The sequence below is a fragment of the Plecotus auritus genome, assembly GCF_963455305.1.
Source record: "Plecotus auritus genome assembly, chromosome: X".
Taxonomy (NCBI): domain Eukaryota; kingdom Metazoa; phylum Chordata; class Mammalia; order Chiroptera; family Vespertilionidae; genus Plecotus; species Plecotus auritus.
The window spans coordinates 18737710-18752750 of NC_137784.1; positions in this window are offsets into that span (position 1 = coordinate 18737710).

The following is a 15041-nucleotide window of genomic DNA, read 5'->3' on the forward strand; positions in this document are numbered from 1 at the left end:
GGTGTTATTCCTCCAACTTAGTTCTTCTTTCTCAGGGTTGCTGCAGCTATTCAGGGTCTTTTTTGTTTCCATATTAATTTTTGGATTGTTTGTTCTAGATCTGTGAAATATGTCATTGGTATTTTAATAGAGATTGCATTGAATCTATAGATTGCATTGATGTTATGGACATTTTAATGATGTTGATTCTAGCAATCCATGAACACAGTATATTCTTCCACTTGTTTAAATCTATGTATGTCTCTTTTTTCAAAATCCTGTAGTTTTCTGATTACAGGTCATTTACCTCCTTGGTTAAGTTTATTCCTAAGTATTTTAATTTTTTTGTGCAATGGTAAATGGAACTGTTTGTTTTTTTTCATTTCTCTTTCTGAGAGTTCATTATTTGTGTATAAAAATGCCATCAATTTCTGGGTGTTAATTTTGTATTCTCCTACCTTGCTGAATTCTCACATGTATAGGGGTCTTGTTTAAATTGTGATTTTTAAAAATTTATCTTTATTGTTGAGGGTATTACAGATGTCCCCCTTTTCTCACCATTGACCCCTCCACCCTGTTCCTGTTCCCTCCCCAGACATCCCTGCAATTTTGTTGTATTAACAAGAATGGAAAAAAATCATTTCTACATTCCAACCCAAAGTAGACATTAAACAATTTAATTGAGTATTATGCAGATTTAGAAAATAATGCATTCCATGCAACATCAAAGTTGAAGTCATTTAAAAATTCTTTTAAGTATATGACCTGAATATTAGAAGGTTTAACAAAGGAAAACTTTCCCAAAGTTAAGCTTATAAAAAAATCTTATTATGATGTAAATTACCCTAATTTTGTTTCTTAAAATGAACACATTTAATTATAATTTACCCACAATTTCCTCAAATCATACTTAAAACTTTCACAGCTATTCCCTTTAGATCATTCTCAATTAATTCAATATTTCTGTATCTTTCACTTAAAAAAACATGTTAACTGTTTCTTAGCTTCTAAGCTTCTTAACTAATTAAACAATAGCACAATTACTGGTACAATCTATAAATATAAAGGCCATATGTAATAAAGAGTTGATTGATCAAATTTCACACAATTTGAACAAAATGACTAATTTTTTTACTTGACTGCTTGTGTCATGTTATATATGTAAATCTCCTTTATGATGATTCTGTAGATGTTGGCGTTACAGATGAAATGAAAATTATTTTTAAATAGTTTACAAATAATGCAAAAATAAAAACAGAATGACTTCACACTCTGTAATTATGCTACTTTTCCCCATTTAAAACATATTCCTTCCACAGAATGGGTAAGGAATCACCCACATGATAAGCTTGAAGTAGCTTTTCTACCTTTCAAAAGAACTCATTGACCATTCCCTTAATCCTAATATTTCATTATTAGAATCAGATTAAAGTACACTTAATCTGAAAACATTATGACCTTAGGTATAGAATGACTTGGTGTACAGATATATTGTTAGAAGTAAAATAGAGAGAAAACTATAGCTATAAAGATCAGAAAAATCAAGAAAAAATATCAAAAGGGAAAATAATTCACTGAAAGACATACTTCCTCAGATTTACAAACTTGCCTGTAGTTAGGTTTGATACTTTTAAAAATACATAAATAACTATTAAGTGGTCTAGGATAGGGGTTTGAAGACCATTTGTTAAACAACAACAACAACAAAGTAAAGTTTGGTCAGATGTTTTTGTAGCTATTGCAGGAAAGATATTTCCCATTAAATATGAATGATAAAGAGAAAAATTAGGGCATCACAAAAGAAACAGCATTTTTGATGGGCCATATCTGGCCACACTTGACCCTTCTGTAGGAATTAATTGCAGTAGCCCAGGATTCACACATATTTCACTGTGATAAAATGTAGTTAATTTGCTAATTCAATTGGACACATATACCTTAAAAATGAAGGTTATCCTCTATTTAGCTGCTTGTCAGCATGATCCATAAATAGACTGCAATTTTTCATAACTGTAACTGAATTAAATAAGTAAAAAATGGTAAAATGAATTCAGAGCAAAAATTCTGACCTTGACTCTTAAAATGTTATTTGTATGAAAAGCTAAAAGAAGGGAGCGATGTAAAATTTATAATTATATGCTTGAGCATTTTTTTCTAGTTTTCTTGTCTTGTTTGTTTTTAATTTACAAATGATTTTCATTAATTATATTTATTTTCTTCTTGAATGGAGTCAAGCAGTTTAATAAAGATACCATTACCTCTGCGTATTCTTCAACTCCCACAGAGACTGAAAATGCAAAGTGCAAAATAAATTATATGGCTATGAAACAAGGAGCTTAATTGAAGTACATTTATTTTGGTTTGCCTTCACAAGTAAAAGTTATTTTAGTTAACAGATGGGGGAAAGTCTGGAGGTCTTAAACCTAATACTACTCTAATAAACTCAACATAAGGTTCTTATTACTCTAACATAAAGCAACTTAATGCAAATAAAAACACACAGTAAATATTACTTAGGGCTCATCATGAGGTGTTAAATCCATCATCACAGCATGTGGCTCAGGACCTACAAATTTAATCTACCAAGTCTCATAACATGGCTATATAAATATGTTCTCCCTCAAAATCTAAAGTGTATCTAACTTATTAAAACCTGTAATTTTTAAGTACTTCTAACTGACATCCTGTAAACAGAATGATTAAGTTTAATTACAATTCTTTGTCTTTTAAATAAAAATATTTTTTGTGAATTGGTCCAAGATTGTAAAACCAGATTAAATTAATGTCCATCATTAGCAAGGATAATAAAAAACTTTATGAAATATGTTTATGTTTGTAATTTTATTTATCTTCACTCTTCATAACTATGAACCTATAAAACTCATATGTTTTGTTCCAGCTTGGAAAATGTACTTACTCATTAATTCCAAACAGATTCATCGATTATTGAAGTAAGAAATATGATATATACACTAATAATTTGAAAATAACATGAGTGTTATTAAAATAGCCTTTCAAATAATCACATTCAAATAATAAATGTGATTTATTAATTGGTAATTACACTTATCTGGTGTGTGTATTTGGGTGTGTGTGTGTTGAGAGACAAACAGAACAAATCTGTTTTAGATATATCCATGACTATAAGGTAAGAGAACCAAAAGACATAGCATGTCTTTTTTCCTCTCACTAACTGTTCACTGAAATAGAAAATATTTCAAATGGATTTTTATGTATCAATTTCAGAATGACTTATAGCTTGGTCTAAGTTACCTGCAGAGTGTGTTTCAGTTCTCCTTTGCTTGTATCATGAAAATTAGCCATGTTTTTACAATAAATCTGAAAAAATAAGTATTTTGTAGCTGTAGACATAAAAGAAGGGGGAAATATAGTAACAGTAAAAGATTCAAGCCACCTTTCTGTTATCCCTGGACTAAATTTAGAAACATTCATGATGTAGGCATTCCTTGGGATTGATACACTTTGGGTTAACGACTTGGCTGCTGCTATGGCCCCATTTTTTATTGATGATCCCATTTTTATGAGTGTCAGTAGGTGGTAAAGAGTGTTGCAATCAGTCATGAAAATATAAGGCTGGCACTAACTGGTTTGGCTCAGTGGATAGTCGGCCTGAGAACTAAAAGGTCCCAGGTTCGATTCCAGTCAAGGGCATGTACCTTGGTTGCGGGCACATCCCCAGTAGGAGGTGTGCAGGAGGCAGCTGATGGATGTTTCTCTCTCATTGATGTTTCTGACTCTCTATCCCTCTCTCTTCCTCTCTGTAAAAAATCAATAAAATACATTTTTTTAAAAAATAAGGCTGTTCCTGGACACATTTTCAAAACCTAAAGGGAAATCAACCTTCACATGCTTCCCCACCCATCTTATTCACCATGGCCTTGTGAGCAAAGTTGTTCTCCTCATGGCTGTTACATCCATAACTCATCTCTCATTAGTTGATTACCTGCCCTCCCACCCAAATTACAATCATAGTAGAGGCTCAGGGCACGAAATTTGTGCATGGGTAGGGTCCCTAGGCCTGGCCAGCAATCAGGGCCAATTGGGGCCTTCTGGCTGCCGGCCGGGACCTTCCTTCACTCCACACCACCCCCTGGTGGTCAGCACACATCATAGCGAGCGATCGAACTCCCGGTCTCCCAATCGAACTCCAGCAGGGACAATTTGCATATTAGCCTTTTATATACATATATAAATTCTGTAGGAAATTTCTGAAATAGAGTTTTCCTCCTGCTTTGCCATAATTCACCTCAAATAATGTTAGATCATCAGAAACATAACCTTACAACATTCCTATAAATAGCTAACATCATTAGAATGTAATTGGAATTATATAATTTTAAAGTATTTTTGACCCTAAGAGTTTGTGCAATCTAACATCACTATTTTCCACATAAACAAAATGAGGCTTTGTGCATCTGAATGACTTGCCAAACTGTTACTCATTCCAAGCATATAGTTACCTCACCAATACTGCACCATGTTAATAATTAGTCACTATTAGTTGGATATTCTGTTACATGTGTTTAAAAGCATGCTAATTGATATAACCACTACTTGAGTACAAAGTACAGGGCTTGCTAGTGCTACACCCGATATGAGGTTAACTATCCTGTCAAGACTCAACCAAACTATCTAAATATTAAAGACTATTTTCATTTTTGTTTGCATTTTACCATCAGGGTTTTATGTATTGGTGAAAAAGCTGTCCTATCTCATTTAAATTACTGATTTCTACTTATCTACTAGCCAACATGGGATGCATAAGTCCCTATAAACTGCTATGCCTTCTGATATAAAGCATGTTTTGCCACCAATGTTACCTTCATTTGCATGGGTACTCTTAAGTTCTAAGTGACAGGAAAGTGTGACAGAACACAAATATATTTAATAATGCATACTCCATTTATTGGCACTATGAAATAAAAAAGGGCAGCATAGAAAGTAATACTTAAAACATTTGTGATGCAATTAATAGTAATGCAATTAATCATGCAATAAAAAATGTTGAAAATAAATGTTTGGAATAGAACCAGATATTCTCACTGAAGGGGATTTAGCAACTATTCCAAATGTTTAGGAAATTAAATTATCTGGGTCTATAGAAGTTCTTAAAAAATTTTATAGCATATGTTGGTCAACAGGTTTAAACTTTTAGTTATAAGATGAGTAAGTTCCAGGGAACAGCACCACAGTGACTACTATTAATAATACAGTATTGTATGCTTTAAAATTGCATTAAGACTAGATTTTTTTCTTCTTTTTTAAAATATTTTTATTAATTTCAGAGAGGAAAGGAGAGGGAGAAAAAGATATAAACATCAATGATGAGCGAGAATCATTGATTGGCTGCCTCCTGCATGCTCCATTCTGGGGGATCAAGGCCACAACCTGGGCATGTATCCTGACCAGGAATTGAAGTGTGACCTCCTGGTTCATAGGTCAATACTCAACCACTAAGTCATGCCAGCCAGGCAAGAGTAGATTTTATCTATTTATTTTATCATTATTATTTTTTCAATTCTCACTTGAGGATATTTTTCCAATGATTTTTAGAAAGAGTGGAAGGGAGAGAGAGACAGAGAGAAACACATTGATTGGTTGCCTCCTGCATGCACTCAAGGAGAAGCCTGAAACTGAGGTACGTGCCCTTGACTGAAATCGAACTCGGGACTCTTTGATCTACAGGCCGACACTCTATCCACTGAGTCAAACCGGCTAGGGCAAGAGTAGATTTTAAATGTTCTCATGATAATAACAACAATAACAAAATAACTATGTGAGGTGCAGGATGTCATAAATAACCTTAGTATGGTAAACATTTCTTAATATACAGTGGTTGGCAAAAGTAGGTTTCCAGTTGTGAGTACGTGAAACTGAGTTTATTCCTGTATTAGTATTAATTAACTAGAGGCCCGGTGCACGAATTCATGAATGGGGGGGGGGGTGTCCCTCCGCCCAGCCTGCACCCTCTCCAATCTGGGACCCCTGGAGAGATGTCTGACTGCCTGTTTAGGCCCGATCCTACCTCGAGGGATGTCTGACTGCCCGTTTAGGCCCGATCCAGGTAGGATCGGGCCTAAACGGGCAGTCGGACATCCCTCTCACAATCCAGGACTGCTGGCTCCCAACTGCTCACCTGCCTGCCTTCCTGATTGCCCCTAACCACTTCTCCCTACCAGCCTGATCACCCCCTAACCACTCCCCTGCCTGCCTGATTGATGCCTAACTGCTCCCCTGCCAGCCTGTTTGCCCCTAACTGCCCTCCCCTGCTGGCCTGATCGCCCACAACTGCCCTCCCTTGAAGGCCTGGTCCCTCCCAACTGCCCTCCCCTGCTGGCCATCTTGTGGTGGCCATCTTGTGTCCACATGGGGGCAGGATCTTTGACCACATGGGGTCAGCCATCTTGTGTGTTGGAGTGATGGTCAATCTGCATATTACTCTTTCATTAGATAGGATAGAGGCCTGATGCATGGGTGGGGGCCAGCTGGTTTGCCCTGAAGGGTGTCCTAGATCAGGGTGGGGGTTCCCTTGGGGTGTGGGGCAGCCTGGGCGAGGGGCCTGTGGTGGTTTGCAGGCTGGCCACAACCCCCAGCAACCCAAGTGGAGGCCCTGGTATCTGGGATTTATTTATCTTCTACAATTGAAACTTTGTAGCCTTAAGTGGAGGCCAAGACAGGCCAGGGCTGCAGAAGCTTGGCTTCCTCCATCGCCGGGGCAACCTTAGCCTCCTGCTCTCTCCAGCTCTGTGGCTGCCACCATTTTTGTTGGGATTTATTTATCTTCTATAATTGAAACTTTGTAGCCTTGAGTGGAGGCCTGGGCCCACCAGGGTGTGTGGAAAGCTTGGCTTCCTCCATCGCCGGGGAAACCCAAGCCTCCCCCCTGCTCGCTCCGTGGCCACAGCCATCTTGCTTGGGGTTAATTTGCATACTCGCTTCTGATTGGCTGGTGGGTGCGGCTTGTGGGCGCGGCTTGTGGGTGTAGTGGAGTGATGGTTAATTTGTATATTACTCTTTTATTAGATAGGATTATTATATTATTTATTTGCATTACAACTGGAAACCTACTTTTGCCCACCCTGTATATGTGTATCAAATCATCACCTTAAACTTACATGATGTTATATGTCAATTACATGTCTATAAATCTGAAAAAAATTATAAAATTATTCTTCTAAATGTTGCAATAATCCAATTATTGGTTTTTTTTCTATTTAGAAATTGTGTAGGGTTATATTTATTACTATTTTTATAATTATCTTTTATAAGATAACTTCATTATATTAAAGAATATCAACATGAATTATTTGTATTATATTTACTTTTTGGACTTCAAGCATATAGAATTCAGTTAATCCTATTTATAAGGTTAGCAGGCTGTTCAAGTTCCCATTTTTGTTTTATTTCTTTTTTTTATTTTTCTTGATGAACATCCATTTATCCTAATATCCACTCTCACTTCCTCTCATCCACATATCACCATCATGGGTACTCACTATAATGTGCTATATTCTAACATGTATGTATCGTTGAATAACATATTGTTTATGTGTTTTAATAGTCTCATGACTTTTTTTCAATCAGTTCAATCTTATTATTTACTCTTGGGCTCTATTAAAGCTTAGTAACTGTTCCTTGATGCTGCATAGTATTCATATTGAGTTTAAAAAACAATCCACTTTTGCTCAAGTCTAACTTTCCTATAATACCTCGTTTCTCATTTATAACAATATACATACTTTATAATAGGATAATTTTGGGCCTTGACCAGTCATTTTTAAAAAGACTTTATAAGAAAATCATTAGGAAACAATACAATATGTTGAAAAAAAGAGCCTTGATGGTGATGTTCCAATGTTCCTTTTCAGCCTCTCTGGTCGAAATAGCGCAAGACTGTGTGTTAGCTCATGTGTATTTAAATCCCAAACTGCCCTCACATTTTCTCTTATCTCTCATTAGTCACTTAATGTCTCTAACTTTTCTAAAATAATAAAATTTGGGGTTGGATTAAATAATATTATACTTTTAGGTTCTAATCAGTACCTTAGTAGACATTATTTAAACTACTCTAAAACATTTCAAATAGAGAACAGAAAATTTATCATCTAATGGTATTTGAAACATGAAAGGCATAGGAATTGCATTTGTGCTCCAACCATTGGCATCAGTGGCCTTCTTCTTCATAGAAACATGCAAAACATAACCCTCTTAGATCTCAGGGATCAAATCTGCATATATGCACTTAATTGTATTAACCTTGTTGAAACTATTAAATAGTAACACATATAAAGTTAATCTTAGAAGGACATAGCTGGTTTGGCCTGTGGACTGAAGGATCCCAGGTTCAGTTCCTTCAATTCCGGTCAGGGGCATGTGCCTGGGTTGTGAGCTTGGTCCCTGGTGGAGGGGTATGCGGGAGGCAGTCAATCAGTGATTCTCTCTCATCATTGATGTTTCTATCTCTCTCTTCCTCTCCCTTCCTCTCAGAAATAAATAAGGATATATTTTTACAAAAATTCATTTTATCAAGTAACACATATACTTATCAAATTTAATGAGATGGCACAGTTCAAAATAAAATTATAATGATATTACTCCAACCCTCATAAATTTCTCAATTCCTCTGGCCTGGAGACAAATACTTTTGAATCTTTCAGCTCCTTGATCTGGCATTTTTGTATCTCCATATTTCAGTTTGATATATATATATGGCTATTGTTATTTATAAATCTTCATTATTATTAAACTTCAAGTTTCAGCAGAAATATAGCTGTCACTTAGTTCTAAATCTTTCCACCTCCCCTAAATCCCATAGAGATAAATACCGAGAAAACATACACATATGTGGGCATATGCACACACAACACAGGGGGGATGCTTGCATCTATAAGATTTATATTTTTATCTTTGGGTAAGTGATAGGTTAGTTCTTCAGGTTGTCATTCTTGTTTTCCTTCTTCCAAACTCCCATTATTGTTATAGCAGAAATCTTAGTTAAATCGGTATTTAGAGTGAGTATTATCTCACTTTAATACAGACTGGTGCTCTTTATGCTGATGACACACTTGTTACCTGGTAACCTCACTTCATGATCCATGTGGAAATTTCTTTTGAACCTTACCTGTGTCAGGGCTTCATTTTATGCATGCCATTTCTTCCACTTTCTTCACTATCAGGCTTGTGTTGCTGGAGGGCATTCTTTGGTAAATTATTTTTAAAAGATACATGAGAAGTAGTTTTGAGACTTTTCATTGTCTGAAAAATACCTTTATTTTCCTCTCACATGCTTGATTGATTAGTTATGTTACATTTTTAATACAAGCTTCAGTGTCTTTTGTTACTTGGCCACTGTTGAGATGTCCAAAGCCATTCTGATTGTAACCAAAAAACACAGGTTCCACTGCCTGCCTCAAAGAAAGCCAAACTCATGAGGCAGGTGCTGGTACAAAAGGAAAGAGGTTTTATTCAGGTGCCAGGTCTGCAAGACCATTTCTCCTTCCTGCTCAGGCCCGGGGTTCTTCTTGGGATAGAGAGGGAAGGGCTTTTTTTCTATCCAATTTTGCTAACTTTTAGAGCTGGGCCCCTATCCATTCATCTTTCTAGCTTTTGGTGTACTCAGATCTTATCCATTCATACTTCTAGCTTTTGGCATGCCTAGTGTAACCCCTCCCCACAACTCCGTGCCATCTTGGCTAATGGGGGAGACTCCCCGGACCTCTGACTCACTGTGTATGGTAACATGATTAGAGATCCTTGAATGTGACATTCATTTTTCCTATTATGAATCTTATGGGAACTTCTTTTTTGTTTCCAGTGTTCTTAAATTTCATAGTGATGTTATGTGGAGGGGGCTCTGTTTTAATCTATTGTGCTGTGCACTCAATGGATTCTTTTAATATGGAAATTCATGTACTTGAGTTGTGGGAAATTTTCTTGAAATATTTGCTTATTTCTTCCCACGTGTTTTCTCCTTCTAGAATGCTTATTAGTCAGCTGGTTTCCTGGAAAATCTGTCAATTTCCTTATTTTATTTTCTTTGTCTCTTGCTCTGCTTTTAGAGATTGGCCTAATTTTATATTTTCAGTTTTTCAATTATGTAGTATCAAGCAGAGTCTTTTGAGAATATATAAATTTCATCTCTTTTTGCCAAGCAGGTGTGGCTCAGTGGGTGAGCATTGACCTGTGAACAAGGAGGTCACAGTTCAGTTACCAGTTAAGGCACAGGCCTGAATTGTGTGCTCGATCCCCAGCAGGAGGTGTGTAGAAGGCAGCCGATCCATGATTCTCTTTCATCATTGATGTTTCTATCTCTCTCCCTCTCCCTTCCTCTTTGAAATAAAAAAAAAGAAATTACATCCATTTTTAAAAATAGGTAATTTATTAGAAAAAAATTAGCTATAAGTTTGTTGTCTAGGTAACTGAAAGGGTAAAAAGAAAACTCCCAAAGCTAATGAGTGCTGGAAGTGGCTACGACCCTAAGGCTAAAGGAAAAAAAGGTAAGAGTTTGAAATAACTAAAACTTAGAAATATATAAGAGGGGTCTGGTGGAGCTGATACTCTAAGAAGGAGACACTACTTTGTTGGTGTTGGTATCGCTGAGCTGAGAGGAGGGGCCCCCTGGACCTGTGTCCTCCACCTTGGACTTGGAGCAGGGGTGTTGTGGACTTGTACTGACATCTCCAGTGGCAAGGGCATGATAAAGCTCATTTTGCAAGTGTTGGAAAAAAACTGCAAACTATTTAGCTATTGCTATTAGAAGTGATGCTGCTGGGATGAGGAAGCACTGTTGGGAAGCAAATGGGATTAGTAAGTCTTTTGTCCTTGTTCCAGCCTCACAGTTCCCTCACATACCCTCTAGTGATAGAGCCTAACAGGGAGCAGCTGGCAAAGCAGAAAGAGTTTACAGAGTCCCTGTTTCAACATCACAAAGCCAAGTATAGGATGGGTTTGAAACTGAGAAACAATAACTTAAAATCTCTTTGATTGTTCTCTGAGGATTTCTTCTTTTATACCATTAGGTCTAATGTTATGGATGTTATATTTTCTCATATTTCTCTGTAGATATTAAAATTTTCTACTCCCTGCATAATATCCGTTATATTTTTTTCTGTTGTTTTTTTCTTTGTTGCTGTTTTTAGTCTCCCCTCTTCCATTTTTAATTTTCTTCTCAGTTACCATATTCTATGGCTGAAACTTTCTGAGAACACTTGGGCATCTGCCTATAATTATAATTGGGAGACTAAAACTCTGAGTATGTGGAAGGAGCTTAACAAATTTCAGCTTTATCTTAGGTCCATATGACTAGGGATTTCTTAGGGAAACCCTGGTGGCAGTGTCCTTAGATGTCCCCCTTTGAGCTGGTTGATTTCCCAAAGGAATCTCCAGTCTCCTGCCTGATTGATAACACTCTGCCGTTGAACTCAAGAAAGAGTTCTGTATTTTGTCAACTGCTCTTCTTTGCATCAATTGATATGACTATATGATTTTTATCTCTCAATTTGTTTATGTGATGTAACGCGTTTATTGATTTGCAGATATTGTACCATATTTGCATCCCCGGGATAAATCCTACTTGGTCATGGTGTATGACATTTCTGATGTAATGCTGGATCCGATTTGGTAGAATTTTGTTAAGGATTTTGGCATCTATGTTCGTGAAGGATATTGGCCTGTAATTCTCTTTCTTTGTTTGCCTTTATCTGGTTTTAGTATTAGGGTAAAAACCCTCAGCAAAGTGAGAATAGAGTGATCATACCTCAACATAATAAGAGCCTTAAATGATAAAACCATAGCCAACATCACACTCAATGGGCAAAAACTAAAACCATTTCACCTAAGAACAGGAATAAGACAGGGATGTCCGCTTTCACCACTCCTGTTCAACATAATACTGGAAGTGCTAGCCTTGGTGATTAGACAACAAGAAGAAATAAAAGGTAACCACACTGGAAAAGAAGAAGTAAAACTGTCACTATTCGCAGAAGACATGATACTGTACATAGAAAACCCTAAAGACTCGATCAAAAAATTATTAGACTTAAAAATTAATGCAGCAATGCAGCAGGATACAAAATTAATCCCCAGAAATCTATGGCATTTCTTTACACCAATAGTGAACCTACAGAAAGAGAGGTTAAAAAACAATCCCATTTACCACTGCACCAAAAAAAATTAAAATACCTAGGAATTAACTTAACTAAGGAGGTAAAAGACATGTACTCAGAAAACTATAGGACACTGAAAAAAAGAGATAGAGGAAGACATAAACAGATGGAAGAACATACCGTGTTCATGAATTGGTAGCATCAACATCATTAAAATGTCCATACTACCCAAAGCAATCTATAGATTCAGTGCACTCCCATTAAAATACCAAAGGCATATTTCACAGACCTAGAAAGAACTCTCCAAAAATTCATCTGGAATAAAAAAAGACCCCGAAGAGCTGCAGCAATCCTGAGAAAGAAGAACAAAGTTGGAGGGATCACAATACCAGATATCAAGCTGTATTACAAAGCCACTGTTCTCAAAACTGCCTGGTACTGGCACAAGAACAGACATATAGACCAATGGAATAGAATAGAGAACCCAGAAATCAACCCAAGTCACTATGCTCAATTAATATTTGACAAAGGAAGCATGAACATACAATGGAGTCAAGACAGTCTCTTCAATAAATGGTGTTGGGAAAATTGGACAGATACATGCAAAAGAAAAGAAACTAGACCACCAACTTACACCATACACAAAAATAAACTCAAAATGGATAAAAGACTTAAACGTAAGATGGGAAACCATAAAAATCTTAGAGGAATCCACAGGCAGCAAAATCTCAGACATATGCCGAAGCAATATCTTCACCAATACAGATCCTAGGGCAATGGAAACTAAAGAGAAAATAAACAAATGGGAGTACATCAAAATAAAAAGCTTCTGCACAGCAAAAAAAAAAAAAAAAAAAAAAAAAAAAAAAAAAAAAACCATCAACAAAACAACAAGAAAGCCCACTGTATGGGAGAACATATTTGCCAATGTTATCTCCAATAAGGGTTTAATCTCCAACATTTACAGGGAACTCATAGAACTTAACAAATGGAAGATAAAAAATCTAATTTAAAAAATGGGCAATGAACTAGATACTTTTTGAAAGAGGACATACAGAAGGCTAGGAGACATGAAAACATGCTCAAAGTCACTAATCATCGGAGAGACACAAATCAAAACAACAACAAGGCACCATCTCACACCTGTCAGAATGGCTATCATCAACAAATCAACAAATGACAAGTGCTGGCGAGGATGTGGAGAAAAAGGAACCCTCTTGCACTGCTGGTGGGAATGCAGACGGGTGCAGCCACTGTGGAGAATAGTATGGAGTTTCCTCAAAAAACTAAAAATGGAACTCCATTTGACCCAGTGATCCCACATCTAGGAATATATCCCCAAGAAACTAGAAACACCAATCAAAAAGGATATATGAACCCCTATGTTCATAGCAGCACAATTCACCATAGCAAAGGTTTGGAAACAGCCTAAGTGACCATCAGCAGATGAGTGGATTAAAAAACTGTGGTACATCTACACAATGGAATACTACACTGCTGTAAAAAGGAAGGAACTCCTACCATTTGCAACAGCATGTATGGACCTGGAGAGCAATATGTTAAGCAAAATAAGTCAGTCAGAGAGAGATAAATATCACATGATCTCACTCATTTGTGAAATATAATGAACAACGTAAACTGATTAACAAAAACAGATCCAGAGACAGAGAAGCTTTGATCAGACCGTCAAACCTCAGAAGGAAGGTAGGGGAGGGTGGGGGAAGGGGGAGAGATCAACCAAAGGACCTGTATGCATGCATATAAGCATAACCAATGGACACAGACACTAAGGGGGTGAGGGCACTAGCAGTGGGGGTGAGGAGGGCAATGGGAGATAAGGACACATATGTAATACCTTAATCAATAAAGAAAAAAATTTTAAAATAGAGTTTTATAGTCTAATTTTGTCAATAAATCAATTACTACCCATCCACCTGCTTTACATATTTTTTTTCTGTTTTCTTCTCATTTTTTAAATCAATTGCTATAGGTGTATATTTATCATGAAAATATCTGCAATGTATTAAGACTATAATAATTGTAATAGTCCAGTGAATGTCTCCATTTTAACACAGATGTTGTGTAGTCCATAGCTGAGATGTTTATTAACTATATACACAAAATTATTTTAAATAAAGTACTAATTATTATTATTAAATATATTTTTATTGATTTCAGAGAAGAAGATAGATAGAAACATCAATGATGAGAGTCATTGATCAGCTGCCTCCTGCACACCCTCTACTGGGGATCGAACCCTCAATCAGGGCATGTGCCTTGACTGGTAATTGAACTGTGACCTCCTGGTTCATAGGTCGACATACAACCACTGAGCCACACCAACCAAGCAAAGCAGTAATTACTTGGGGCTAGAAATTTTGGCTAATAAAATCATCATCTGGAAGCTTTTTTAACTACTCTTCTTCTGATACCTTGCATTCTTCAATGACCCTTTAAAAAGTTTGCAGAGCCCTAGCCGGTTTTGCTCAGTGGATAGAGCTTCGGACTGTGGACCAAAGAATCCAGGGTTCCATTCCAGTCAAGGGCACGTACCTCAGTTGCAGGCTCCTCCCTGGCCAGGCCCGATGTGTCTCTCTCACATCGATGTTTCTCTCTGTCTTTCCCTCTCTCTTCCACTCTCCCTAAAAATCAATGGAAAAATATCCTGGGTGAGGGTTAACAAAAAACAAACAACAACAAAAAAGTTTGCAGTTTATTTTGTAAACCTTTAGGATAACAAAATATTTAATCCCATTTTATTCCCTCCAACTTTAAGCACAATTTGCCTGAAATAGGTATTTCTTATGAAAAAGAATTTTGTAAAATGCTCAGCATGGTATCATGGAATGTGTATTGCTAGAGGATGGACTCTATCAAAAACTTGATTTAAAAAGAAAGGACGAGTAACACCCTCTACAATCAGGTAACTCTCAGATT